Genomic DNA, 27,885 nt, shown 5'->3' on the forward strand with positions numbered 1-27,885 from the left:
GGAGCCATGGATAGGGGGCTCATAGCACCATTTCTCACGGGCGGCTGGCTCGGAGACGCAGCAAGCCGGAGCCGCACGATCCCCAACCTGCCGGCCGCTTCTCTGCCAACCAACCGACCCACCAACCGACCGACACACCAAGCCGGCCAACTGCAATCCGCGCCCCTCTGCAATTTGCAGTCCACCATCCGCGCTTCCTTGCTTGGCCACCGCAGCTGTACGGGTGGCCCATGGCCAAGTGGCAACAGCTGACGGCCAAGCGGTCACAGCTGATGACCGTGCACCACCCGAGGCAGCACCCCTCCACGCGAGGCCCAGGGCCTGGAAACGGCTCTCTGGGACTCTGTCCCCACAGTCCCCGTCTGTCTCTCTCCGCCTCTCTCTTGCTCCGTCTCTGGCCTTCTCTCATCCTCTCTCTCACCTCCCTGGGTCAGGCGAGGTGACGTGTAGCCAGTGAAGGGACCGGAGATCGGGTGGGCCGCTGGTCGCTGACGAGGGGCGAGGGCCCAGACGGAAGGCTGTGTGACGAAGGGTGACGGCAGACTGGAGCTGCTGCACCCTGGTGGCACGGGTGGCTCCCCGTGGCTTTGGGCCAGTCGGTGGGGCCGGCCAGTGCCAGGGCCAGGGTCGCGCGTGCCTAGGGCCGGAGGGGCCTGAGAGGACCCTGCGACGCCCTCGCTTGCCATGAGCGGGGGACCGCAGAGCAGCCAGGCGGGTCTGGGGAGGTGGGGCTGGGGGTGGGGGTGAGCGGGGTTGGGGTGGGGGGGCGGGGTGTAAGCCGTTCGGGGCCCGGGGAGTCCCAGGATGCCAGGGCGCCGAGACTTCTGTCACCGTCAGGGAAGTGACAGAGGCCCGTGGAGCCACGGGTGGCGCGAAGGGGCCTCGCTGCGGGCCAAGAGTAGCCCGCCGCCCAGGCCGGCGGCGTCCGGAGGAGGCGGGGAGCCGGACTGGGGGGGGGGACGCGGTGCTGGCAGAGCCGGCAGCGGGTCGATGCTCGCCACCGGAGCTGCGCATCTGCATGGCGCGCGTTCACGAGGCAGGCCGGGTGCAGGCTCTTGGGGCGCGGGGTTCCGTGTCCCAGCGTCTCCGGCCATACCACCCTGAACGCGCCCTATCTCCTCTAATCTGGGGAGTAAGCAGGGAGGGGCCTGGTTAGTACTTGGATGGGAGACCGCCTGGGAATACCGGGTGCTGTAGGCTTTTTGCTCGCCTCTCCTTTTGCGCCGCCGTCCCGGCGTGGCTCCCTCCGAACCCCTGGCGCCCCTTGTCCCTCTGCAGCCGCCCAGCCCGCCGAAGGTCCCCCTGACCAGCGGCGTGTCCGCCGCCCGGACGTACAACCTGGCAGTCCGGGTCGCACGCTAGGCTTGTCGGCCCGGGCTCCCCCCCATACCCTCTTCTTAGTCCTCTTCGCTCCCGCAGGCCGTCAGGCCGCACCCGTTCGCTGAGCCGCGGTCGCCGTCGCCGCCAGCACCGCGCTGCCCGCTACTGCCGCCAGCGCTGACCTCGCCCCCGCCCCCGCCCCCGTCGCCGCCGCCTTCACCTCGCTCGCGGCCACCGCCGCCATCGCCGCGCTGCCTCCCGCTCCCCGCCCCGCCGCCGCCGCCGCCGCCGCTGCGCCGCCGCCGCCGCCGCCACCGCCATCACCGCGCTCCCCACCGCAGTGGACGCCAGCTCTGCCCTCGCCGCCGCTGCCGCGGGCTCCTCCCACAACTCCCAAACACAGGGCTGCCTGCTGGCGACCAGCGTTGGGGATGCGTTCGGGGTGGGCCTGGTGGCGGTAGGGGGGCGGGGTGTATTCCGGTCGGGTCCCAGGGAGTCCCAGAATGCCAGAGTTCCACGACTTCTGTCACCATCAGGGTAATGGCAGAGTCCCGTGGAGCCACGGATGGCGCGAAGGGGCCTCGCGCGCCAGATTCGTCCGGAGGAGGCGGGGAGCAGGCGGGAGGTGAAGCGCTAGCGGAGCCGGTCAGCAGGGAGATGCTCGCCACCCGAGCGACCCAGCTGCATGGCGTGCGCTCACGAGGCAGGCCGGGAGCAGGCTCTTGGGGCGCCGGGAGCCGGGTCCCAGCGTCTACGGCCATACCAGCCTGAACGCGCCCGATCTCGTCTGATCTCGGAAGCTAAGCAGGGTCGGGCCTGGTTAGTACCTGCATGGGAGACCGCCTGGGAATACCGGGTGCTGTAGGCTTTTGCTCGCCTCTCCTTTTGCGCCGCCGCCCCGGCGTGGCTCCCTCCGAACACCTGGCGCCCCTTGCCCCTCTGCAGCCGCCCAGCCCGCCGAAGGTCCCCCTGGCCAGCGGCGGGTCAGCCGCCCGGCACTACAAGCTCGCAGCCCGGGCCGCACGCCAGGCCCGTCGGCCCCGGCTCCCCCCCACACCCTCTTCTCCGTCCTCTTCGCTCCCGCAGGCCGACAGCCCGCAGCCCTTCACCGAGCCGCGGTCGCCGCCGCCGCTGCCGCCATCGCCGCGCTCCCTCCCGCTCCCCGCCCCCGCCGCCCCCAAAGCCCAAGCCCAGGGCTGCCTGCCGGCGCTGGCCTCCACCAGGCTTTCTCCATCCCAGGACGTGCCGGTCCTTCGCACCTCGGCCCGAGCCCAGGGGACGACCATCCCTGTGCCTGCACCTGGGCCCCGAGACACAGGATCGGCGTGTCCTCCGGCAAACGGGATGCCCACCCGCCCCGCCCCACCGGAGGCCTCTGTCTCTGCTGGCCGGCACCTCGCCCCACACCCCCGCGCGCGCGCCCCCTCACGTCTCCCACAAGAGCCAGGAGCCCTCCGTTCCCGCCGGCCGCGGTGGCCCCGACACACAGGGGAAAGAGAGCCGGGACAAACCAGGGGACGGAGGGAGCAGCACCCCAACACCCCGCACGCCCTCGGACTCCAGGAGAGACCACCATGTCGGAGCCTGCCGACGAGACGAACGGTTCCTGAAGTGCGGAGTGAGGATTGAGAAAAAATTGGACAAGAGACAAAGATGGGATCGGGAGGGCGAGCGGTTCTGACTAGACTGCTGCGCCTGCTTGATTTTTCAGCATGCTTTTATACAGACAGAAACAAGAAGGTTACATAAAGCGGCTGAGGCAGCAAGGACAGATTAGTTACGTTTTTCCAAAGTTTGGCCCTGACTGTCTTTAGACCTTTTGATATTGTCCCATTCCCAGAACAGCAGGTGTCTGTTTGTTCTTTATGCTTATCGGAGTTCCCCTCAGCCATCCTCCCAACCTCTGCTTGTAGTTACATTTTCTTAACGCTTGATGCTCCAGCTCCCCACAATTCCCCCTTGTTTAGTTTTTGAGATCGTGCCTGGCTTAGGTGGTCAGTACAGACCTTCTCACTTACCCGTCATTGGATATCCTTCACCAAAGCGATCGACTCCTGTCTTAGGTCGTAAGACATCCACTGATCATTACCCGTCATTGGCTACCGATCTCCTTTGGGGTTAGACAGGGGCAGTGGCTTTTGGTCTATCAGCCATGTGGAGCCTTATTTTGTGAATTTCTCCATCAATATCTGTGACTATCCCCATCACAGCTTTTGTGATGCAGGGGAGGAAACATAGTATCAGGAGGATCACAACAAGCGGAATTACAAGGGGGGCCATAATTCGAAGCATTGAAGAGTATGATGGAAATACATTGTGAAAACTAGAGACAAGTTTGTTGAGAGTATCAGCTATATCGGTGTTTAAAGGAGAGGTCTCTTGCAGTGTCAAGACCTCTTTATGAAACTGGATAAGATCAAGAGTAACATTTTTTCTTACACGGTCTGTGAGACTCATACCTCATAGCAGAAAAAATGTTTAGTCCAATCACCCTTTGTCTGTTAACAGCCGAAGCATGAAGTCCCATGATGTCTTACCTTCTCAGGGTCAAGTCACTCATATTGTAACAGCTCTGTTGAGATAAGTGGAGAGAACTGATCTTCATTGCCCTCATGACTTCTCTCACAATCAGGTGAGAGAGGAAAGCCAGAGACAGCAGTGGCTTTTGCCAGGCAGGGGGAAGGGGAGGAAAGGCTCCTTTTTGGGTCTTCTAAGGCAGCTCATTGGGGGTCCCCACTCGGTTCCGCCTGGCTTAGGTTGTATCTCCCGTGAGATATCTTACCCGTCTTTGGCTGCAAACCATCTTCTGGGGACCAGACAGAGAGACATAAGGTGTAAACACAAGAATGGAACAGAGTCCCAGAAAGGCACAGTCTTACAGACTCTTCTTTCCTTAAGGAAAGACATGGGGGGACAGTCGGCTAGGCTGTTGTGTGACTACATCTCCCCCTTTTTTGTTTTTGAAGCATGAGAAACACAGAACGTGTAGTTGTTTCACTTACAGCCCGTCGGAGGGCTATTTGTCCACATCTGAGGACTATGTAAAATAAACAGAACAATAAACAGAAGAGCAATATCCCCAGCAAAAACCCTCTACCCAAAGTCTTTATCCATTTAACAGGGTCTGAAGTGGACAGTCCTTCTGCGGCTGCGGAAAGTGAGAGCTTTTCCACACCCTAGGGGCGTGGATGGGTATCTCTAGATGTCTTCTCTTCTGTGGGCTGTCGTTCATGGTATGGTTTAACACCGACCAGGAATTCACAAAGGTTTTTCTTCCGGACCTGGAGAAATACAAGCAAAGCCTCTTCCCCGTGTTATCTCGCGGGGAGAAGTAGGATCAGCTTCCCCACGTAACATTTTAAACAAAGGTTGTAATTCACCGGTTGTCAACCGCAACTGAGGTCTAATCCAGTTAATGTCTCCCAGTAGCCTTTGGAAATCATTTGATGTTTTTAAACAATCTCGCCGGATTTGTATTTCTTGAGGCACAACGGCCTGAGGCATTAAGCAATATCCCAGATAAGAGTAAGGAGGCACTTGCTGAATTTTTTCTGGGGCTATAACTAGCCCATAATCGTGGAGCTTTTTTTGTAAATGAGCAAAAGCAGCAAGCAACTTTGGTTCACAAGAGTGGGCAAGAAGTATGTCATCCATGTAGTGGATGATGTAAATATCTGGAAATGTCCTTCGGGTAGGTTTTATTGCAGCTGATACAAATTTTTGACATAGTGTAGGGCTACTAGCCATTCCCTGAGGTAGCACTAGCCAATGCTATCTCTTAAAAGGTTCTTGTAAATTAACGGAAGGAACACTGAAAGCAAATCTGGGGCAGTCATCAGGATTTAAAGGTATAGTATAAAAACAATCTTTGCAGTCCAAAACAATTTTATATGTGTTTTTTGGTATGGCTGCAGGACAGGGCAAGCCTGTCTGTAAGGCTCCCATTAATTTCATGGTTTTATTAACTTTTTGTAAATCTTGTAATAATCTCTATCTACCAGATTTTTTTTTTTTTTTTTTTTTTTTAAATAACAAACATGGGAGAATTCCCGGGAGAATTGGAGGGGGCAATGTGTCCCTTTTTAAGTTGCTCCTGTACTAGCAGCTTGGCGGCTTGAATCTCTTTTCTGTTGATAGGGGCCTCGGGCAGTGGATCTAGCCCTGCAACTACACTTGGAGGAGAGCTTAATTGTAACCTAGGCTTCTATTCTGATTGAGATTCTAATAAAGGCCCAGTCTGTTGAGCCTGGACTAATTGCATTTGAACAGAGAGGGAAGTGAGTGCAGCTTGTAATCTTTGCCCCTCTGCTTCCAAGGGGGATCCAGTTTGGGTTGATCATTTTCAGAGTATGTGATTCCCTCGTGTCTAGGATCGATCACATCCCTAACCAAATTCCATAAGGAAAAAGTATCTACTGGTACTTCAGAGGGTCCATGAGCATCATAATATCCCTGTAAACGCTCTCTCACCTTTTCCCAAGTTTCTAAGTTTAAAGTCCCTTCTTCGGGGGAACCAGGGACATATTTGTACTACAAATTCTAAAAATCGAAGCAACTGTGCTTCACTGGTTTTAACTCCTCTAGCTTTTAGCATGCTCCTTAACATGTGAGTAAACAGCCTTTTACTGTGACCCTGTCCCATTTTATTTTACTCCCGACTATGGTATCTCACCGCTTTCACTAACCTTATTCGACGCGTCTCATTTGCAAGCGGAGTCCTTCACTGATTCCCCAGTATTCAGGTCCCTGTTCGGGCGCCACTTGTCGGAGCCTGCCGACGAGACGAACGGTTCCTGAAGTGGGGAGTGAGGATTGAGAAAAAATTGGACAAGAGACAAAGATGGGATCGGGAGGGCGAGCAGTTCTGACTAGACTGCTGCGCCTGCTTGATTTTTCAGCATGCTTTTATACAGACAGAAGCAAGAAGGTTACATAAAGCGGCCGAGGCAGCAAGTACAGATTAGTTACGTTTTTTCCAAAGTTTGGCCCTGACTGACTTTAGACCTTTTGATATTGTCCCATTCCCAGAACAGCAGGTGTCTGTTTGTTCTTTATGCTTATCGGAGTTCCCCTCAGCCATCCTCCCAACCTCTGCTTGTAGCTACATTTTCTTAACCCTTGATGCTCCAGCTCCCCACACCACCACAAGGGGAAGAGCAGGCACGCAGGCACACGACCCTCACAACGAGGGTGCCTAGGGCTGCCACTCTCCTCCCGCGGGCGGGACCCTGGGCGGGGCTCGGAGCCCACCGGCACCGGTGCTCCGGAGACCCTGGCGGCCCGCCCCGGGGGCTTCGAGGGTGACTGCCAAAGCCCGGGCACTGCCTCCTTAGCGGAGCCCAGCCCCGGGCACGACCACACACCGGTGGAGAAGCTGCCACCTCAACACAGCCTCAGTGCGTCCGTCCCAGTCCGTGTCCCAGCCTGTGCGTCCCTCCCCCTCAACCTCCACCCCCTGTCCGTCTGGCTCTGTGACATGCCTGTTGGGCTGTGGCTCTCGCTCAGGAGCTCTCTCCCCGTGTGCCAGCCCCCTCTTTCTCTGTCTCTGTCCGAGTCTCTCTGTATGTCTAGATACATACATGCACATATACGTGTATATTTCCATCGCGCTGCCTCCTCCTCCTCCTCCCGTTCTGTCTGTCGGTCCCTGTCCTGCGGGGACTCTAGTCCCTCTGCCCGCACAAGAACGCAGGATATGGCCAGGCCAAGAAGAAACACCAACGGAGCCATGGATAGGGGGCTCATAGCACCATTTCTCACGGGCGGCTGGCTCGGAGACGCAGCAAGCCGGAGCCGCACGATCCCCAACCTGCCGGCCGCTTCTCTGCCAACCAACCGACCCACCAACCGACCGACACACCAAGCCGGCCAACTGCAATCCGCGCCCCTCTGCAATTTGCAGTCCACCATCCGCGCTTCCTTGCTTGGCCACCGCAGCTGTACGGGTGGCCCATGGCCAAGTGGCAACAGCTGACGGCCAAGCGGTCACAGCTGATGACCGTGCACCACCCGAGGCAGCACCCCTCCACGCGAGGCCCAGGGCCTGGAAACGGCTCTCTGGGACTCTGTCCCCACAGTCCCCGTCTGTCTCTCTCCGCCTCTCTCTTGCTCCGTCTCTGGCCTTCTCTCATCCTCTCTCTCACCTCCCTGGGTCAGGCGAGGTGACGTGTAGCCAGTGAAGGGACCGGAGATCGGGTGGGCCGCTGGTCGCTGACGAGGGGCGAGGGCCCAGACGGAAGGCTGTGTGACGAAGGGTGACGGCAGACTGGAGCCGCTGCACCCTGGTGGCACGGGTGGCTCCCCGTGGCTTTGGGCCAGTCGGTGGGGCCGGCCAGTGCCAGGGCCAGGGTCGCGCGTGCCTAGGGCCGGAGGGGCCTGAGAGGACCCTGCGACGCCCTCGCTTGCCATGAGCGGGGGACCGCAGAGCAGCCAGGCGGGTCTGGGGAGGTGGGGCTGGGGGTGGGGGTGAGCGGGGTTGGGGTGGGGGGGCGGGGTGTAAGCCGTTCGGGGCCCGGGGAGTCCCAGGATGCCAGGGCGCCGAGACTTCTGTCACCGTCAGGGAAGTGACAGAGGCCCGTGGAGCCACGGGTGGCGCGAAGGGGCCTCGCTGCGGGCCAAGAGTAGCCCGCCGCCCAGGCCGGCGGCGTCCGGAGGAGGCGGGGAGCCGGACTGGGGGGGGGGACGCGGTGCTGGCAGAGCCGGCAGCGGGTCGATGCTCGCCACCGGAGCTGCGCATCTGCATGGCGCGCGTTCACGAGGCAGGCCGGGTGCAGGCTCTTGGGGCGCGGGGTTCCGTGTCCCAGCGTCTCCGGCCATACCACCCTGAACGCGCCCTATCTCCTCTAATCTGGGGAGTAAGCAGGGAGGGGCCTGGTTAGTACTTGGATGGGAGACCGCCTGGGAATACCGGGTGCTGTAGGCTTTTTGCTCGCCTCTCCTTTTGCGCCGCCGTCCCGGCGTGGCTCCCTCCGAACCCCTGGCGCCCCTTGTCCCTCTGCAGCCGCCCAGCCCGCCGAAGGTCCCCCTGACCAGCGGCGTGTCCGCCGCCCGGACGTACAACCTGGCAGTCCGGGTCGCACGCTAGGCTTGTCGGCCCGGGCTCCCCCCCATACCCTCTTCTTAGTCCTCTTCGCTCCCGCAGGCCGTCAGGCCGCACCCGTTCGCTGAGCCGCGGTCGCCGTCGCCGCCAGCACCGCGCTGCCCGCTACTGCCGCCAGCGCTGACCTCGCCCCCGCCCCCGCCCCCGTCGCCGCCGCCTTCACCTCGCTCGCGGCCACCGCCGCCATCGCCGCTCTGCCTCCCGATCCCCGCCCCGCCGCCGCCGCCGCCGCCGCTGCGCCGCCGCCGCCGCCGCCGCCACCGCCATCACCGCGCTCCCCACCGCAGTGGACGCCAGCTCTGCCCTCGCCGCCGCTGCCGCGGGCTCCTCCCACAACTCCCAAACACAGGGCTGCCTGCTGGCGACCAGCGTTGGGGATGCGTTCGGGGTGGGCCTGGTGGCGGTAGGGGGGCGGGGTGTATTCCGGTCGGGTCCCAGGGAGTCCCAGAATGCCAGAGTTCCACGACTTCTGTCACCATCAGGGTAATGGCAGAGTCCCGTGGAGCCACGGATGGCGCGAAGGGGCCTCGCGCGCCAGATTCGTCCGGAGGAGGCGGGGAGCAGGCGGGAGGTGAAGCGCTAGCGGAGCCGGTCAGCAGGGAGATGCTCGCCACCCGAGCGACCCAGCTGCATGGCGTGCGCTCACGAGGCAGGCCGGGAGCAGGCTCTTGGGGCGCCGGGAGCCGGGTCCCAGCGTCTACGGCCATACCACCCTGAACGCGCCCGATCTCGTCTGATCTCGGAAGCTAAGCAGGGTCGGGCCTGGTTAGTACCTGGATGGGAGACCGCCTGGGAATACCGGGTGCTGTAGGCTTTTGCTCGCCTCTCCTTTTGCGCCGCCGCCCCGGCGTGGCTCCCTCCGAACACCTGGCGCCCCTTGCCCCTCTGCAGCCGCCCAGCCCGCCGAAGGTCCCCCTGGCCAGCGGCGGGTCAGCCGCCCGGCACTACAAGCTCGCAGCCCGGGCCGCACGCCAGGCCCGTCGGCCCCGGCTCCCCCCCACACCCTCTTCTCCGTCCTCTTCGCTCCCGCAGGCCGACAGCCCGCAGCCCTTCACCGAGCCGCGGTCGCCGCCGCCGCTGCCGCCATCGCCGCGCTCCCTCCCGCTCCCCGCCCCCGCCGCCCCCAAAGCCCAAGCCCAGGGCTGCCTGCCGGCGCTGGCCTCCACCAGGCTTTCTCCATCCCAGGACGTGCCGGTCCTTCGCACCTCGGCCCGAGCCCAGGGGACGACCATCCCTGTGCCTGCACCTGGGCCCCGAGACACAGGATCGGCGTGTCCTCCGGCAAACGGGATGCCCACCCGCCCCGCCCCACCGGAGGCCTCTGTCTCTGCTGGCCGGCACCTCGCCCCACACCCCCGCGCGCGCGCCCCCTCACGTCTCCCACAAGAGCCAGGAGCCCTCCGTTCCCGCCGGCCGCGGTGGCCCCGACACACAGGGGAAAGAGAGCCGGGACAAACCAGGGGACGGAGGGAGCAGCACCCCAACACCCCGCACGCCCTCGGACTCCAGGAGAGACCACCATGTCGGAGCCTGCCGACGAGACGAACGGTTCCTGAAGTGCGGAGTGAGGATTGAGAAAAAATTGGACAAGAGACAAAGATGGGATCGGGAGGGCGAGCGGTTCTGACTAGACTGCTGCGCCTGCTTGATTTTTCAGCATGCTTTTATACAGACAGAAACAAGAAGGTTACATAAAGCGGCTGAGGCAGCAAGGACAGATTAGTTACGTTTTTCCAAAGTTTGGCCCTGACTGTCTTTAGACCTTTTGATATTGTCCCATTCCCAGAACAGCAGGTGTCTGTTTGTTCTTTATGCTTATCGGAGTTCCCCTCAGCCATCCTCCCAACCTCTGCTTGTAGTTACATTTTCTTAACGCTTGATGCTCCAGCTCCCCACAATTCCCCCTTGTTTAGTTTTTGAGATCGTGCCTGGCTTAGGTGGTCAGTACAGACCTTCTCACTTACCCGTCATTGGATATCCTTCACCAAAGCGATCGACTCCTGTCTTAGGTCGTAAGACATCCACTGATCATTACCCGTCATTGGCTACCGATCTCCTTTGGGGTTAGACAGGGGCAGTGGCTTTTGGTCTATCAGCCATGTGGAGCCTTATTTTGTGAATTTCTCCATCAATATCTGTGACTATCCCCATCACAGCTTTTGTGATGCAGGGGAGGAAACATAGTATCAGGAGGATCACAACAAGCGGAATTACAAGGGGGGCCATAATTCGAAGCATTGAAGAGTATGATGGAAATACATTGTGAAAACTAGAGACAAGTTTGTTGAGAGTATCAGCTATATCGGTGTTTAAAGGAGAGGTCTCTTGCAGTGTCAAGACCTCTTTATGAAACTGGATAAGATCAAGAGTAACATTTTTTCTTACACGGTCTGTGAGACTCATACCTCATAGCAGAAAAAATGTTTATTCCAATCACCCTTTGTCTGTTAACAGCCGAAGCATGAAGTCCCATGATGTCTTACCTTCTCAGGGTCAAGTCACTCATATTGTAACAGCTCTGTTGAGATAAGTGGAGAGAACTGATCTTCATTGCCCTCATGACTTCTCTCACAATCAGGTGAGAGAGGAAAGCCAGAGACAGCAGTGGCTTTTGCCAGGCAGGGGGAAGGGGAGGAAAGGCTCCTTTTTGGGTCTTCTAAGGCAGCTCATTGGGGGTCCCCACTCGGTTCCGCCTGGCTTAGGTTGTATCTCCCGTGAGATATCTTACCCGTCTTTGGCTGCAAACCATCTTCTGGGGACCAGACAGAGAGACATAAGGTGTAAACACAAGAATGGAACAGAGTCCCAGAAAGGCACAGTCTTACAGACTCTTCTTTCCTTAAGGAAAGACATGGGGGGACAGTCGGCTAGGCTGTTGTGTGACTACATCTCCCCCTTTTTTGTTTTTGAAGCATGAGAAACACAGAACGTGTAGTTGTTTCACTTACAGCCCGTCGGAGGGCTATTTGTCCACATCTGAGGACTATGTAAAATAAACAGAACAATAAACAGAAGAGCAATATCCCCAGCAAAAACCCTCTACCCAAAGTCTTTATCCATTTAACAGGGTCTGAAGTGGACAGTCCTTCTGCGGCTGCGGAAAGTGAGAGCTTTTCCACACCCTAGGGGCGTGGATGGGTATCTCTAGATGTCTTCTCTTCTGTGGGCTGTCGTTCATGGTATGGTTTAACACCGACCAGGAATTCACAAAGGTTTTTCTTCCGGACCTGGAGAAATACAAGCAAAGCCTCTTCCCCGTGTTATCTCGCGGGGAGAAGTAGGATCAGCTTCCCCACGTAACATTTTAAACAAAGGTTGTAATTCACCGGTTGTCAACCGCAACTGAGGTCTAATCCAGTTAATGTCTCCCAGTAGCCTTTGGAAATCATTTGATGTTTTTAAACAATCTCGCCGGATTTGTATTTCTTGAGGCACAACGGCCTGAGGCATTAAGCAATATCCCAGATAAGAGTAAGGAGGCACTTGCTGAATTTTTTCTGGGGCTATAACTAGCCCATAATCGTGGAGCTTTTTTTGTAAATGAGCAAAAGCAGCAAGCAACTTTGGTTCACAAGAGTGGGCAAGAAGTATGTCATCCATGTAGTGGATGATGTAAATATCTGGAAATGTCCTTCGGGTAGGTTTTATTGCAGCTGATACAAATTTTTGACATAGTGTAGGGCTACTAGCCATTCCCTGAGGTAGCACTAGCCAATGCTATCTCTTAAAAGGTTCTTGTAAATTAACGGAAGGAACACTGAAAGCAAATCTGGGGCAGTCATCAGGATTTAAAGGTATAGTATAAAAACAATCTTTGCAGTCCAAAACAATTTTATATGTGTTTTTTGGTATGGCTGCAGGACAGGGCAAGCCTGTCTGTAAGGCTCCCATTAATTTCATGGTTTTATTAACTTTTTGTAAATCTTGTAATAATCTCTATCTACCAGATTTTTTTTTTTTTTTTTTTTTTTTAAATAACAAACATGGGAGAATTCCCGGGAGAATTGGAGGGGGCAATGTGTCCCTTTTTAAGTTGCTCCTGTACTAGCAGCTTGGCGGCTTGAATCTTTTTTCTGTTGATAGGGGCCTCGGGCAGTGGATCTAGCCCTGCAACTACACTTGGAGGAGAGCTTAATTGTAACCTAGGCTTCTATTCTGATTGAGATTCTAATAAAGGCCCAGTCTGTTGAGCCTGGACTAATTGCATTTGAACAGAGAGGGAAGTGAGTGCAGCTTGTAATCTTTGCCCCTCTGCTTCCAAGGGGGATCCAGTTTGGGTTGATCATTTTCAGAGTATGTGATTCCCTCGTGTCTAGGATCGATCACATCCCTAACCAAATTCCATAAGGAAAAAGTATCTACTGGTACTTCAGAGGGTCCATGAGCATCATAATATCCCTGTAAACGCTCTCTCACCTTTTCCCAAGTTTCTAAGTTTAAAGTCCCTTCTTCGGGGGAACCAGGGACATATTTGTACTACAAATTCTAAAAATCGAAGCAACTGTGCTTCACTGGTTTTAACTCCTCTAGCTTTTAGCATGCTCCTTAACATGTGAGTAAACAGCCTTTTACTGTGACCCTGTCCCATTTTATTTTACTCCCGACTATGGTATCTCACCGCTTTCACTAACCTTATTCGACGCGTCTCATTTGCAAGCGGAGTCCTTCACTGATTCCCCAGTATTCAGGTCCCTGTTCGGGCGCCACTTGTCGGAGCCTGCCGACGAGACGAACGGTTCCTGAAGTGGGGAGTGAGGATTGAGAAAAAATTGGACAAGAGACAAAGATGGGATCGGGAGGGCGAGCAGTTCTGACTAGACTGCTGCGCCTGCTTGATTTTTCAGCATGCTTTTATACAGACAGAAGCAAGAAGGTTACATAAAGCGGCCGAGGCAGCAAGTACAGATTAGTTACGTTTTTTCCAAAGTTTGGCCCTGACTGACTTTAGACCTTTTGATATTGTCCCATTCCCAGAACAGCAGGTGTCTGTTTGTTCTTTATGCTTATCGGAGTTCCCCTCAGCCATCCTCCCAACCTCTGCTTGTAGCTACATTTTCTTAACCCTTGATGCTCCAGCTCCCCACACCACCACAAGGGGAAGAGCAGGCACGCAGGCACACGACCCTCACAACGAGGGTGCCTAGGGCTGCCACTCTCCTCCCGCGGGCGGGACCCTGGGCGGGGCTCGGAGCCCACCGGCACCGGTGCTCCGGAGACCCTGGCGGCCCGCCCCGGGGGCTTCGAGGGTGACTGCCAAAGCCCGGGCACTGCCTCCTTAGCGGAGCCCAGCCCCGGGCACGACCACACACCGGTGGAGAAGCTGCCACCTCAACACAGCCTCAGTGCGTCCGTCCCAGTCCGTGTCCCAGCCTGTGCGTCCCTCCCCCTCAACCTCCACCCCCTGTCCGTCTGGCTCTGTGACATGCCTGTTGGGCTGTGGCTCTCGCTCAGGAGCTCTCTCCCCGCGTGCCAGCCCCCTCTTTCTCTGTCTCTGTCCGAGTCTCTCTGTATGTCTAGATACATACATGCACATATACGTGTATATTTCCATCGCGCTGCCTCCTCCTCCTCCTCCCGTTCTGTCTGTCGGTCCCTGTCCTGCGGGGACTCTAGTCCCTCTGCCCGCACAAGAACGCAGGATATGGCCAGGCCAAGAAGAAACACCAACGGAGCCATGGATAGGGGGCTCATAGCACCATTTCTCACGGGCGGCTGGCTCGGAGACGCAGCAAGCCGGAGCCGCACGATCCCCAACCTGCCGGCCGCTTCTCTGCCAACCAACCGACCCACCAACCGACCGACACACCAAGCCGGCCAACTGCAATCCGCGCCCCTCTGCAATTTGCAGTCCACCATCCGCGCTTCCTAGCTTGGCCACCGCCGCTGTACGGGTGGCCCATGGCCAAGTGGCAACAGCTGACGGCCAAGCGGTCACAGCTGATGACCGTGCACCACCCGAGGCAGCACCCCTCCACGCGAGGCCCAGGGCCTGGAAACGGCTCTCTGGGACTCTGTCCCCACAGTCCCCGTCTGTCTCTCTCCGCCTCTCTCTTGCTCCGTCTCTGGCCTTCTCTCATCCTCTCTCTCACCTCCCTGGGTCAGGCGAGGTGACGTGTAGCCAGTGAAGGGACCGGAGATCGGGTGGGCCGCTGGTCGCTGACGAGGGGCGAGGGCCCAGACGGAAGGCTGTGTGACGAAGGGTGACGGCAGACTGGAGCTGCTGCACCCTGGTGGCACGGGTGGCTCCCCGTGGCTTTGGGCCAGTCGGTGGGGCCGGCCAGTGCCAGGGCCAGGGTCGTGCGTGCCTAGGGCCGGAGGGGCCTGAGAGGACCCTGCGACGCCCTCGCTTGCCATGAGCGGGGGACCGCAGAGCAGCCAGGCGGGTCTGGGGAGGTGGGGCTGGGGGTGGGGGTGAGCGGGGTTGGGGTGGGGGGGCGGGGTGTAAGCCGTTCGGGGCCCGGGGAGTCCCAGGATGCCAGGGCGCCGAGACTTCTGTCACCGTCAGGGAAGTGACAGAGGCCCGTGGAGCCACGGGTGGCGCGAAGGGGCCTCGCTGCGGGCCAAGAGTAGCCCGCCGCCCAGGCCGGCGGCGTCCGGAGGAGGCGGGGAGCCGGACTGGGGGGGGGGACGCGGTGCTGGCAGAGCCGGCAGCGGGTCGATGCTCGCCACCGGAGCTGCGCATCTGCATGGCGCGCGTTCACGAGGCAGGCCGGGTGCAGGCTCTTGGGGCGCGGGGTTCCGTGTCCCAGCGTCTCCGGCCATACCACCCTGAACGCGCCCTATCTCCTCTAATCTGGGGAGTAAGCAGGGAGGGGCCTGGTTAGTACTTGGATGGGAGACCGCCTGGGAATACCGGGTGCTGTAGGCTTTTTGCTCGCCTCTCCTTTTGCGCCGCCGTCCCGGCGTGGCTCCCTCCGAACCCCTGGCGCCCCTTGTCCCTCTGCAGCCGCCCAGCCCGCCGAAGGTCCCCCTGACCAGCGGCGTGTCCGCCGCCCGGACGTACAACCTGGCAGTCCGGGTCGCACGCTAGGCTTGTCGGCCCGGGCTCCCCCCCATACCCTCTTCTTAGTCCTCTTCGCTCCCGCAGGCCGTCAGGCCGCACCCGTTCGCTGAGCCGCGGTCGCCGTCGCCGCCAGCACCGCGCTGCCCGCTACTGCCGCCAGCGCTGACCTCGCCCCCGCCCCCGCCCCCGTCGCCGCCGCCTTCACCTCGCTCGCGGCCACCGCCGCCATCGCCGCGCTGCCTCCCGATCCCCGCCCCGCCGCCGCCGCCGCCGCCGCTGCGCCGCCGCCGCCGCCGCCGCCACCGCCATCACCGCGCTCCCCACCGCAGTGGACGCCAGCTCTGCCCTCGCCGCCGCTGCCGCGGGCTCCTCCCACAACTCCCAAACACAGGGCTGCCTGCTGGCGACCAGCGTTGGGGATGCGTTCGGGGTGGGCCTGGTGGCGGTAGGGGGGCGGGGTGTATTCCGGTCGGGTCCCAGGGAGTCCCAGAATGCCAGAGTTCCACGACTTCTGTCACCATCAGGGTAATGGCAGAGTCCCGTGGAGCCACGGATGGCGCGAAGGGGCCTCGCGCGCCAGATTCGTCCGGAGGAGGCGGGGAGCAGGCGGGAGGTGAAGCGCTAGCGGAGCCGGTCAGCAGGGAGATGCTCGCCACCCGAGCGACCCAGCTGCATGGCGTGCGCTCACGAGGCAGGCCGGGAGCAGGCTCTTGGGGCGCCGGGAGCCGGGTCCCAGCGTCTACGGCCATACCACCCTGAACGCGCCCGATCTCGTCTGATCTCGGAAGCTAAGCAGGGTCGGGCCTGGTTAGTACCTGGATGGGAGACCGCCTGGGAATACCGGGTGCTGTAGGCTTTTGCTCGCCTCTCCTTTTGCGCCGCCGCCCCGGCGTGGCTCCCTCCGAACACCTGGCGCCCCTTGCCCCTCTGCAGCCGCCCAGCCCGCCGAAGGTCCCCCTGGCCAGCGGCGGGTCAGCCGCCCGGCACTACAAGCTCGCAGCCCGGGCCGCACGCCAGGCCCGTCGGCCCCGGCTCCCCCCCACACCCTCTTCTCCGTCCTCTTCGCTCCCGCAGGCCGACAGCCCGCAGCCCTTCACCGAGCCGCGGTCGCCGCCGCCGCTGCCGCCATCGCCGCGCTCCCTCCCGCTCCCCGCCCCCGCCGCCCCCAAAGCCCAAGCCCAGGGCTGCCTGCCGGCGCTGGCCTCCACCAGGCTTTCTCCATCCCAGGACGTGCCGGTCCTTCGCACCTCGGCCCGAGCCCAGGGGACGACCATCCCTGTGCCTGCACCTGGGCCCCGAGACACAGGATCGGCGTGTCCTCCGGCAAACGGGATGCCCACCCGCCCCGCCCCACCGGAGGCCTCTGTCTCTGCTGGCCGGCACCTCGCCCCACACCCCCGCGCGCGCGCCCCCTCACGTCTCCCACAAGAGCCAGGAGCCCTCCGTTCCCGCCGGCCGCGGTGGCCCCGACACACAGGGGAAAGAGAGCCGGGACAAACCAGGGGACGGAGGGAGCAGCACCCCAACACCCCGCACGCCCTCGGACTCCAGGAGAGACCACCATGTCGGAGCCTGCCGACGAGACGAACGGTTCCTGAAGTGCGGAGTGAGGATTGAGAAAAAATTGGACAAGAGACAAAGATGGGATCGGGAGGGCGAGCGGTTCTGACTAGACTGCTGCGCCTGCTTGATTTTTCAGCATGCTTTTATACAGACAGAAACAAGAAGGTTACATAAAGCGGCTGAGGCAGCAAGGACAGATTAGTTACGTTTTTCCAAAGTTTGGCCCTGACTGTCTTTAGACCTTTTGATATTGTCCCATTCCCAGAACAGCAGGTGTCTGTTTGTTCTTTATGCTTATCGGAGTTCCCCTCAGCCATCCTCCCAACCTCTGCTTGTAGTTACATTTTCTTAACGCTTGATGCTCCAGCTCCCCACAATTCCCCCTTGTTTAGTTTTTGAGATCGTGCCTGGCTTAGGTGGTCAGTACAGACCTTCTCACTTACCCGTCATTGGATATCCTTCACCAAAGCGATCGACTCCTGTCTTAGGTCGTAAGACATCCACTGATCATTACCCGTCATTGGCTACCGATCTCCTTTGGGGTTAGACAGGGGCAGTGGCTTTTGGTCTATCAGCCATGTGGAGCCTTATTTTGTGAATTTCTCCATCAATATCTGTGACTATCCCCATCACAGCTTTTGTGATGCAGGGGAGGAAACATAGTATCAGGAGGATCACAACAAGCGGAATTACAAGGGGGGCCATAATTCGAAGCATTGAAGAGTATGATGGAAATACATTGTGAAAACTAGAGACAAGTTTGTTGAGAGTATCAGCTATATCGGTGTTTAAAGGAGAGGTCTCTTGCAGTGTCAAGACCTCTTTATGAAACTGGATAAGATCAAGAGTAACATTTTTTCTTACACGGTCTGTGAGACTCATACCTCATAGCAGAAAAAATGTTTATTCCAATCACCCTTTGTCTGTTAACAGCCGAAGCATGAAGTCCCATGATGTCTTACCTTCTCAGGGTCAAGTCACTCATATTGTAACAGCTCTGTTGAGATAAGTGGAGAGAACTGATCTTCATTGCCCTCATGACTTCTCTCACAATCAGGTGAGAGAGGAAAGCCAGAGACAGCAGTGGCTTTTGCCAGGCAGGGGGAAGGGGAGGAAAGGCTCCTTTTTGGGTCTTCTAAGGCAGCTCATTGGGGGTCCCCACTCGGTTCCGCCTGGCTTAGGTTGTATCTCCCGTGAGATATCTTACCCGTCTTTGGCTGCAAACCATCTTCTGGGGACCAGACAGAGAGACATAAGGTGTAAACACAAGAATGGAACAGAGTCCCAGAAAGGCACAGTCTTACAGACTCTTCTTTCCTTAAGGAAAGACATGGGGGGACAGTCGGCTAGGCTGTTGTGTGACTACATCTCCCCCTTTTTTGTTTTTGAAGCATGAGAAACACAGAACGTGTAGTTGTTTCACTTACAGCCCGTCGGAGGGCTATTTGTCCACATCTGAGGACTATGTAAAATAAACAGAACAATAAACAGAAGAGCAATATCCCCAGCAAAAACCCTCTACCCAAAGTCTTTATCCATTTAACAGGGTCTGAAGTGGACAGTCCTTCTGCGGCTGCGGAAAGTGAGAGCTTTTCCACACCCTAGGGGCGTGGATGGGTATCTCTAGATGTCTTCTCTTCTGTGGGCTGTCGTTCATGGTATGGTTTAACACCGACCAGGAATTCACAAAGGTTTTTCTTCCGGACCTGGAGAAATACAAGCAAAGCCTCTTCCCCGTGTTATCTCGCGGGGAGAAGTAGGATCAGCTTCCCCACGTAACATTTTAAACAAAGGTTGTAATTCACCGGTTGTCAACCGCAACTGAGGTCTAATCCAGTTAATGTCTCCCAGTAGCCTTTGGAAATCATTTGATGTTTTTAAACAATCTCACCGGATTTGTATTTCTTGAGGCACAACGGCCTGAGGCATTAAGCAATATCCCAGATAAGAGTAAGGAGGCACTTGCTGAATTTTTTCTGGGGCTATAACTAGCCCATAATCGTGGAGCTTTTTTTGTAAATGAGCAAAAGCAGCAAGCAACTTTGGTTCACAAGAGTGGGCAAGAAGTATGTCATCCATGTAGTGGATGATGTAAATATCTGGAAATGTCTTTCGGGTAGGTTTTATTGCAGCTGATACAAATTTTTGACATAGTGTAGGGCTACTAGCCATTCCCTGAGGTAGCACTAGCCAATGCTATCTCTTAAAAGGTTCTTGTAAATTAACGGAAGGAACACTGAAAGCAAATCTGGGGCAGTCATCAGGATTTAAAGGTATAGTATAAAAACAATCTTTGCAGTCCAAAACAATTTTATATGTGTTTTTTGGTATGGCTGCAGGACAGGGCAAGCCTGTCTGTAAGGCTCCCATTAATTTCATGGTTTTATTAACTTTTTGTAAATCTTGTAATAATCTCTATCTACCAGATTTTTTTTTTTTTTTTTTTTTTAAATAACAAACATGGGAGAATTCCCGGGAGAATTGGAGGGGGCAATGTGTCCCTTTTTAAGTTGCTCCTGTACTAGCAGCTTGGCGGCTTGAATCTTTTTTCTGTTGATAGGGGCCTCGGGCAGTGGATCTAGCCCTGCAACTACACTTGGAGGAGAGCTTAATTGTAACCTAGGCTTCTATTCTGATTGAGATTCTAATAAAGGCCCAGTCTGTTGAGCCTGGACTAATTGCATTTGAACAGAGAGGGAAGTGAGTGCAGCTTGTAATCTTTGCCCCTCTGCTTCCAAGGGGGATCCAGTTTGGGTTGATCATTTTCAGAGTATGTGATTCCCTCGTGTCTAGGATCGATCACATCCCTAACCAAATTCCATAAGGAAAAAGTATCTACTGGTACTTCAGAGGGTCCATGAGCATCATAATATCCCTGTAAACGCTCTCTCACCTTTTCCCAAGTTTCTAAGTTTAAAGTCCCTTCTTCGGGGGAACCAGGGACATATTTGTACTACAAATTCTAAAAATCGAAGCAACTGTGCTTCACTGGTTTTAACTCCTCTAGCTTTTAGCATGCTCCTTAACATGTGAGTAAACAGCCTTTTACTGTGACCCTGTCCCATTTTATTTTACTCCCGACTATGGTATCTCACCGCTTTCACTAACCTTATTCGACGCGTCTCATTTGCAAGCGGAGTCCTTCACTGATTCCCCAGTATTCAGGTCCCTGTTCGGGCGCCACTTGTCGGAGCCTGCCGACGAGACGAACGGTTCCTGAAGTGGGGAGTGAGGATTGAGAAAAAATTGGACAAGAGACAAAGATGGGATCGGGAGGGCGAGCAGTTCTGACTAGACTGCTGCGCCTGCTTGATTTTTCAGCATGCTTTTATACAGACAGAAGCAAGAAGGTTACATAAAGCGGCCGAGGCAGCAAGTACAGATTAGTTACGTTTTTTCCAAAGTTTGGCCCTGACTGACTTTAGACCTTTTGATATTGTCCCATTCCCAGAACAGCAGGTGTCTGTTTGTTCTTTATGCTTATCGGAGTTCCCCTCAGCCATCCTCCCAACCTCTGCTTGTAGCTACATTTTCTTAACCCTTGATGCTCCAGCTCCCCACACCACCACAAGGGGAAGAGCAGGCACGCAGGCACACGACCCTCACAACGAGGGTGCCTAGGGCTGCCACTCTCCTCCCGCGGGCGGGACCCTGGGCGGGGCTCGGAGCCCACCGGCACCGGTGCTCCGGAGACCCTGGCGGCCCGCCCCGGGGGCTTCGAGGGTGACTGCCAAAGCCCGGGCACTGCCTCCTTAGCGGAGCCCAGCCCCGGGCACGACCACACACCGGTGGAGAAGCTGCCACCTCAACACAGCCTCAGTGCGTCCGTCCCAGTCCGTGTCCCAGCCTGTGCGTCCCTCCCCCTCAACCTCCACCCCCTGTCCGTCTGGCTCTGTGACATGCCTGTTGGGCTGTGGCTCTCGCTCAGGAGCTCTCTCCCCGCGTGCCAGCCCCCTCTTTCTCTGTCTCTGTCCGAGTCTCTCTGTATGTCTAGATACATACATGCACATATACGTGTATATTTCCATCGCGCTGCCTCCTCCTCCTCCTCCCGTTCTGTCTGTCGGTCCCTGTCCTGCGGGGACTCTAGTCCCTCTGCCCGCACAAGAACGCAGGATATGGCCAGGCCAAGAAGAAACACCAACGGAGCCATGGATAGGGGGCTCATAGCACCATTTCTCACGGGCGGCTGGCTCGGAGACGCAGCAAGCCGGAGCCGCACGATCCCCAACCTGCCGGCCGCTTCTCTGCCAACCAACCGACCCACCAACCGACCGACACACCAAGCCGGCCAACTGCAATCCGCGCCCCTCTGCAATTTGCAGTCCACCATCCGCGCTTCCTAGCTTGGCCACCGCCGCTGTACGGGTGGCCCATGGCCAACTGGCAACAGCTGACGGCCAAGCGGTCACAGCTGATGACCGTGCACCACCCGAGGCAGCACCCCTCCACGCGAGGCCCAGGGCCTGGAAACGGCTCTCTGGGACTCTGTCCCCACAGTCCCCGTCTGTCTCTCTCCGCCTCTCTCTTGCTCCGTCTCTGGCCTTCTCTCATCCTCTCTCTCACCTCCCTGGGTCAGGCGAGGTGACGTGTAGCCAGTGAAGGGACCGGAGATCGGGTGGGCCGCTGGTCGCTGACGAGGGGCGAGGGCCCAGACGGAAGGCTGTGTGACGAAGGGTGACGGCAGACTGGAGCCGCTGCACCCTGGTGGCACGGGTGGCTCCCCGTGGCTTTGGGCCAGTCGGTGGGGCCGGCCAGTGCCAGGGCCAGGGTCGTGCGTGCCTAGGGCCGGAGGGGCCTGAGAGGACCCTGCGACGCCCTCGCTTGCCATGAGCGGGGGACCGCAGAGCAGCCAGGCGGGTCTGGGGAGGTGGGGCTGGGGGTGGGGGTGAGCGGGGTTGGGGTGGGGGGGCGGGGTGTAAGCCGTTCGGGGCCCGGGGAGTCCCAGGATGCCAGGGCGCCGAGACTTCTGTCACCGTCAGGGAAGTGACAGAGGCCCGTGGAGCCACGGGTGGCGCGAAGGGGCCTCGCTGCGGGCCAAGAGTAGCCCGCCGCCCAGGCCGGCGGCGTCCGGAGGAGGCGGGGAGCCGGACTGGGGGGGGGACGCGGTGCTGGCAGAGCCGGCAGCGGGTCGATGCTCGCCACCGGAGCTGCGCATCTGCATGGCGCGCGTTCACGAGGCAGGCCGGGTGCAGGCTCTTGGGGCGCGGGGTTCCGTGTCCCAGCGTCTCCGGCCATACCACCCTGAACGCGCCCTATCTCCTCTAATCTGGGGAGTAAGCAGGGAGGGGCCTGGTTAGTACTTGGATGGGAGACCGCCTGGGAATACCGGGTGCTGTAGGCTTTTTGCTCGCCTCTCCTTTTGCGCCGCCGTCCCGGCGTGGCTCCCTCCGAACCCCTGGCGCCCCTTGTCCCTCTGCAGCCGCCCAGCCCGCCGAAGGTCCCCCTGACCAGCGGCGTGTCCGCCGCCCGGACGTACAACCTGGCAGTCCGGGTCGCACGCTAGGCTTGTCGGCCCGGGCTCCCCCCCATACCCTCTTCTTAGTCCTCTTCGCTCCCGCAGGCCGTCAGGCCGCACCCGTTCGCTGAGCCGCGGTCGCCGTCGCCGCCAGCACCGCGCTGCCCGCTACTGCCGCCAGCGCTGACCTCGCCCCCGCCCCCGCCCCCGTCGCCGCCGCCTTCACCTCGCTCGCGGCCACCGCCGCCATCGCCGCGCTGCCTCCCGCTCCCCGCCCCGCCGCCGCCGCCGCCGCCGCTGCGCCGCCGCCGCCGCCGCCACCGCCATCACCGCGCTCCCCACCGCAGTGGACGCCAGCTCTGCCCTCGCCGCCGCTGCCGCGGGCTCCTCCCACAACTCCCAAACACAGGGCTGCCTGCTGGCGACCAGCGTTGGGGATGCGTTCGGGGTGGGCCTGGTGGCGGTAGGGGGGCGGGGTGTATTCCGGTCGGGTCCCAGGGAGTCCCAGAATGCCAGAGTTCCACGACTTCTGTCACCATCAGGGTAATGGCAGAGTCCCGTGGAGCCACGGATGGCGCGAAGGGGCCTCGCGCGCCAGATTCGTCCGGAGGAGGCGGGGAGCAGGCGGGAGGTGAAGCGCTAGCGGAGCCGGTCAGCAGGGAGATGCTCGCCACCCGAGCGACCCAGCTGCATGGCGTGCGCTCACGAGGCAGGCCGGGAGCAGGCTCTTGGGGCGCCGGGAGCCGGGTCCCAGCGTCTACGGCCATACCACCCTGAACGCGCCCGATCTCGTCTGATCTCGGAAGCTAAGCAGGGTCGGGCCTGGTTAGTACCTGGATGGGAGACCGCCTGGGAATACCGGGTGCTGTAGGCTTTTGCTCGCCTCTCCTTTTGCGCCGCCGCCCCGGCGTGGCTCCCTCCGAACACCTGGCGCCCCTTGCCCCTCTGCAGCCGCCCAGCCCGCCGAAGGTCCCCCTGGCCAGCGGCGGGTCAGCCTCCCGGCACTACAAGCTCGCAGCCCGGGCCGCACGCCAGGCCCGTCGGCCCCGGCTCCCCCCCACACCCTCTTCTCCGTCCTCTTCGCTCCCGCAGGCCGACAGCCCGCAGCCCTTCACCGAGCCGCGGTCGCCGCCGCCGCTGCCGCCATCGCCGCGCTCCCTCCCGCTCCCCGCCCCCGCCGCCCCCAAAGCCCAAGCCCAGGGCTGCCTGCCGGCGCTGGCCTCCACCAGGCTTTCTCCATCCCAGGACGTGCCGGTCCTTCGCACCTCGGCCCGAGCCCAGGGGACGACCATCCCTGTGCCTGCACCTGGGCCCCGAGACACAGGATCGGCGTGTCCTCCGGCAAACGGGATGCCCACCCGCCCCGCCCCACCGGAGGCCTCTGTCTCTGCTGGCCGGCACCTCGCCCCACACCCCCGCGCGCGCGCCCCCTCACGTCTCCCACAAGAGCCAGGAGCCCTCCGTTCCCGCCGGCCGCGGTGGCCCCGACACACAGGGGAAAGAGAGCCGGGACAAACCAGGGGACGGAGGGAGCAGCACCCCAACACCCCGCACGCCCTCGGACTCCAGGAGAGACCACCATGTCGGAGCCTGCCGACGAGACGAACGGTTCCTGAAGTGCGGAGTGAGGATTGAGAAAAAATTGGACAAGAGACAAAGATGGGATCGGGAGGGCGAGCGGTTCTGACTAGACTGCTGCGCCTGCTTGATTTTTCAGCATGCTTTTATACAGACAGAAACAAGAAGGTTACATAAAGCGGCTGAGGCAGCAAGGACAGATTAGTTACGTTTTTCCAAAGTTTGGCCCTGACTGTCTTTAGACCTTTTGATATTGTCCCATTCCCAGAACAGCAGGTGTCTGTTTGTTCTTTATGCTTATCGGAGTTCCCCTCAGCCATCCTCCCAACCTCTGCTTGTAGTTACATTTTCTTAACGCTTGATGCTCCAGCTCCCCACAATTCCCCCTTGTTTAGTTTTTGAGATCGTGCCTGGCTTAGGTGGTCAGTACAGACCTTCTCACTTACCCGTCATTGGATATCCTTCACCAAAGCGATCGACTCCTGTCTTAGGTCGTAAGACATCCACTGATCATTACCCGTCATTGGCTACCGATCTCCTTTGGGGTTAGACAGGGGCAGTGGCTTTTGGTCTATCAGCCATGTGGAGCCTTATTTTGTGAATTTCTCCATCAATATCTGTGACTATCCCCATCACAGCTTTTGTGATGCAGGGGAGGAAACATAGTATCAGGAGGATCACAACAAGCGGAATTACAAGGGGGGCCATAATTCGAAGCATTGAAGAGTATGATGGAAATACATTGTGAAAACTAGAGACAAGTTTGTTGAGAGTATCAGCTATATCGGTGTTTAAAGGAGAGGTCTCTTGCAGTGTCAAGACCTCTTTATGAAACTGGATAAGATCAAGAGTAACATTTTTTCTTACACGGTCTGTGAGACTCATACCTCATAGCAGAAAAAATGTTTATTCCAATCACCCTTTGTCTGTTAACAGCCGAAGCATGAAGTCCCATGATGTCTTACCTTCTCAGGGTCAAGTCACTCATATTGTAACAGCTCTGTTGAGATAAGTGGAGAGAACTGATCTTCATTGCCCTCATGACTTCTCTCACAATCAGGTGAGAGAGGAAAGCCAGAGACAGCAGTGGCTTTTGCCAGGCAGGGGGAAGGGGAGGAAAGGCTCCTTTTTGGGTCTTCTAAGGCAGCTCATTGGGGGTCCCCACTCGGTTCCGCCTGGCTTAGGTTGTATCTCCCGTGAGATATCTTACCCGTCTTTGGCTGCAAACCATCTTCTGGGGACCAGACAGAGAGACATAAGGTGTAAACACAAGAATGGAACAGAGTCCCAGAAAGGCACAGTCTTACAGACTCTTCTTTCCTTAAGGAAAGACATGGGGGGACAGTCGGCTAGGCTGTTGTGTGACTACATCTCCCCCTTTTTTGTTTTTGAAGCATGAGAAACACAGAACGTGTAGTTGTTTCACTTACAGCCCGTCGGAGGGCTATTTGTCCACATCTGAGGACTATGTAAAATAAACAGAACAATAAACAGAAGAGCAATATCCCCAGCAAAAACCCTCTACCCAAAGTCTTTATCCATTTAACAGGGTCTGAAGTGGACAGTCCTTCTGCGGCTGCGGAAAGTGAGAGCTTTTCCACACCCTAGGGGCGTGGATGGGTATCTCTAGATGTCTTCTCTTCTGTGGGCTGTCGTTCATGGTATGGTTTAACACCGACCAGGAATTCACAAAGGTTTTTCTTCCGGACCTGGAGAAATACAAGCAAAGCCTCTTCCCCGTGTTATCTCGCGGGGAGAAGTAGGATCAGCTTCCCCACGTAACATTTTAAACAAAGGTTGTAATTCACCGGTTGTCAACCGCAACTGAGGTCTAATCCAGTTAATGTCTCCCAGTAGCCTTTGGAAATCATTTGATGTTTTTAAACAATCTCGCCGGATTTGTATTTCTTGAGGCACAACGGCCTGAGGCATTAAGCAATATCCCAGATAAGAGTAAGGAGGCACTTGCTGAATTTTTTCTGGGGCTATAACTAGCCCATAATCGTGGAGCTTTTTTTGTAAATGAGCAAAAGCAGCAAGCAACTTTGGTTCACAAGAGTGGGCAAGAAGTATGTCATCCATGTAGTGGATGATGTAAATATCTGGAAATGTCCTTCGGGTAGGTTTTATTGCAGCTGATACAAATTTTTGACATAGTGTAGGGCTACTAGCCATTCCCTGAGGTAGCACTAGCCAATGCTATCTCTTAAAAGGTTCTTGTAAATTAACGGAAGGAACACTGAAAGCAAATCTGGGGCAGTCATCAGGATTTAAAGGTATAGTATAAAAACAATCTTTGCAGTCCAAAACAATTTTATATGTGTTTTTTGGTATGGCTGCAGGACAGGGCAAGCCTGTCTGTAAGGCTCCCATTAATTTCATGGTTTTATTAACTTTTTGTAAATCTTGTAATAATCTCTATCTACCAGATTTTTTTTTTTTTTTTTTTTTTTTAAATAACAAACATGGGAGAATTCCCGGGAGAATTGGAGGGGGCAATGTGTCCCTTTTTAAGTTGCTCCTGTACTAGCAGCTTGGCGGCTTGAATCTCTTTTCTGTTGATAGGGGCCTCGGGCAGTGGATCTAGCCCTGCAACTACACTTGGAGGAGAGCTTAATTGTAACCTAGGCTTCTATTCTGATTGAGATTCTAATAAAGGCCCAGTCTGTTGAGCCTGGACTAATTGCATTTGAACAGAGAGGGAAGTGAGTGCAGCTTGTAATCTTTGCCCCTCTGCTTCCAAGGGGGATCCAGTTTGGGTTGATCATTTTCAGAGTATGTGATTCCCTCGTGTCTAGGATCGATCACATCCCTAACCAAATTCCATAAGGAAAAAGTATCTACTGGTACTTCAGAGGGTCCATGAGCATCATAATATCCCTGTAAACGCTCTCTCACCTTTTCCCAAGTTTCTAAGTTTAAAGTCCCTTCTTCGGGGGAACCAGGGACATATTTGTACTACAAATTCTAAAAATCGAAGCAACTGTGCTTCACTGGTTTTAACTCCTCTAGCTTTTAGCATGCTCCTTAACATGTGAGTAAACAGCCTTTTACTGTGACCCTGTCCCATTTTATTTTACTCCCGACTATGGTATCTCACCGCTTTCACTAACCTTATTCGACGCGTCTCATTTGCAAGCGGAGTCCTTCACTGATTCCCCAGTATTCAGGTCCCTGTTCGGGCGCCACTTGTCGGAGCCTGCCGACGAGACGAACGGTTCCTGAAGTGGGGAGTGAGGATTGAGAAAAAATTGGACAAGAGACAAAGATGGGATCGGGAGGGCGAGCAGTTCTGACTAGACTGCTGCGCCTGCTTGATTTTTCAGCATGCTTTTATACAGACAGAAGCAAGAAGGTTACATAAAGCGGCCGAGGCAGCAAGTACAGATTAGTTACGTTTTTTCCAAAGTTTGGCCCTGACTGACTTTAGACCTTTTGATATTGTCCCATTCCCAGAACAGCAGGTGTCTGTTTGTTCTTTATGCTTATCGGAGTTCCCCTCAGCCATCCTCCCAACCTCTGCTTGTAGCTACATTTTCTTAACCCTTGATGCTCCAGCTCCCCACACCACCACAAGGGGAAGAGCAGGCACGCAGGCACACGACCCTCACAACGAGGGTGCCTAGGGCTGCCACTCTCCTCCCGCGGGCGGGACCCTGGGCGGGGCTCGGAGCCCACCGGCACCGGTGCTCCGGAGACCCTGGCGGCCCGCCCCGGGGGCTTCGAGGGTGACTGCCAAAGCCCGGGCACTGCCTCCTTAGCGGAGCCCAGCCCCGGGCACGACCACACACCGGTGGAGAAGCTGCCACCTCAACACAGCCTCAGTGCGTCCGTCCCAGTCCGTGTCCCAGCCTGTGCGTCCCT

The 27,885-nt window shown here is 57.6% G+C and overlaps 4 non-coding genes and 4 pseudogenes across 4 annotated transcripts; all 8 read left to right on the forward strand.

The window, feature by feature from the left end:
- Positions 1 to 1,082: 1,082 nt before the first annotated feature.
- Positions 1,083 to 1,200, forward strand: LOC148757678 (5S ribosomal RNA; annotated as a pseudogene).
- Positions 1,201 to 2,069: 869 nt separating this feature from the next.
- On the forward strand, positions 2,070 to 2,188 carry LOC148757679 (5S ribosomal RNA). Its single transcript, XR_016021833.1, has one exon. It is a non-coding gene; the product is annotated as a 5S ribosomal RNA (ribosomal RNA).
- A 5,936-nt stretch (positions 2,189 to 8,124) lies between these two features.
- On the forward strand, positions 8,125 to 8,242 carry LOC148757680 (5S ribosomal RNA; annotated as a pseudogene).
- Positions 8,243 to 9,114: 872 nt separating this feature from the next.
- LOC148757681 (5S ribosomal RNA) lies at positions 9,115 to 9,233 on the forward strand. The gene has a single exon (XR_016021821.1). It is a non-coding gene; the product is annotated as a 5S ribosomal RNA (ribosomal RNA).
- Positions 9,234 to 15,169: 5,936 nt separating this feature from the next.
- LOC148757682 (5S ribosomal RNA) lies at positions 15,170 to 15,287 on the forward strand (annotated as a pseudogene).
- Positions 15,288 to 16,159: 872 nt separating this feature from the next.
- Positions 16,160 to 16,278, forward strand: LOC141568733 (5S ribosomal RNA). Its single transcript, XR_012491953.2, has one exon. It is a non-coding gene; the product is annotated as a 5S ribosomal RNA (ribosomal RNA).
- Positions 16,279 to 22,211: 5,933 nt separating this feature from the next.
- Positions 22,212 to 22,329, forward strand: LOC148757683 (5S ribosomal RNA; annotated as a pseudogene).
- An 869-nt stretch (positions 22,330 to 23,198) lies between these two features.
- LOC148757684 (5S ribosomal RNA) lies at positions 23,199 to 23,317 on the forward strand. The gene has a single exon (XR_016021822.1). It is a non-coding gene; the product is annotated as a 5S ribosomal RNA (ribosomal RNA).
- The last annotated feature ends 4,568 nt before the right edge of the window (positions 23,318 to 27,885 follow it).

The sequence above is a fragment of the Rhinolophus sinicus genome, chromosome 7, assembly GCF_057876585.1.
Source record: "Rhinolophus sinicus isolate RSI-liver-muscle chromosome 7, RSI-T2T, whole genome shotgun sequence".
In the NCBI taxonomy this organism is placed as follows: Eukaryota; Metazoa; Chordata; class Mammalia; order Chiroptera; family Rhinolophidae; genus Rhinolophus; species Rhinolophus sinicus.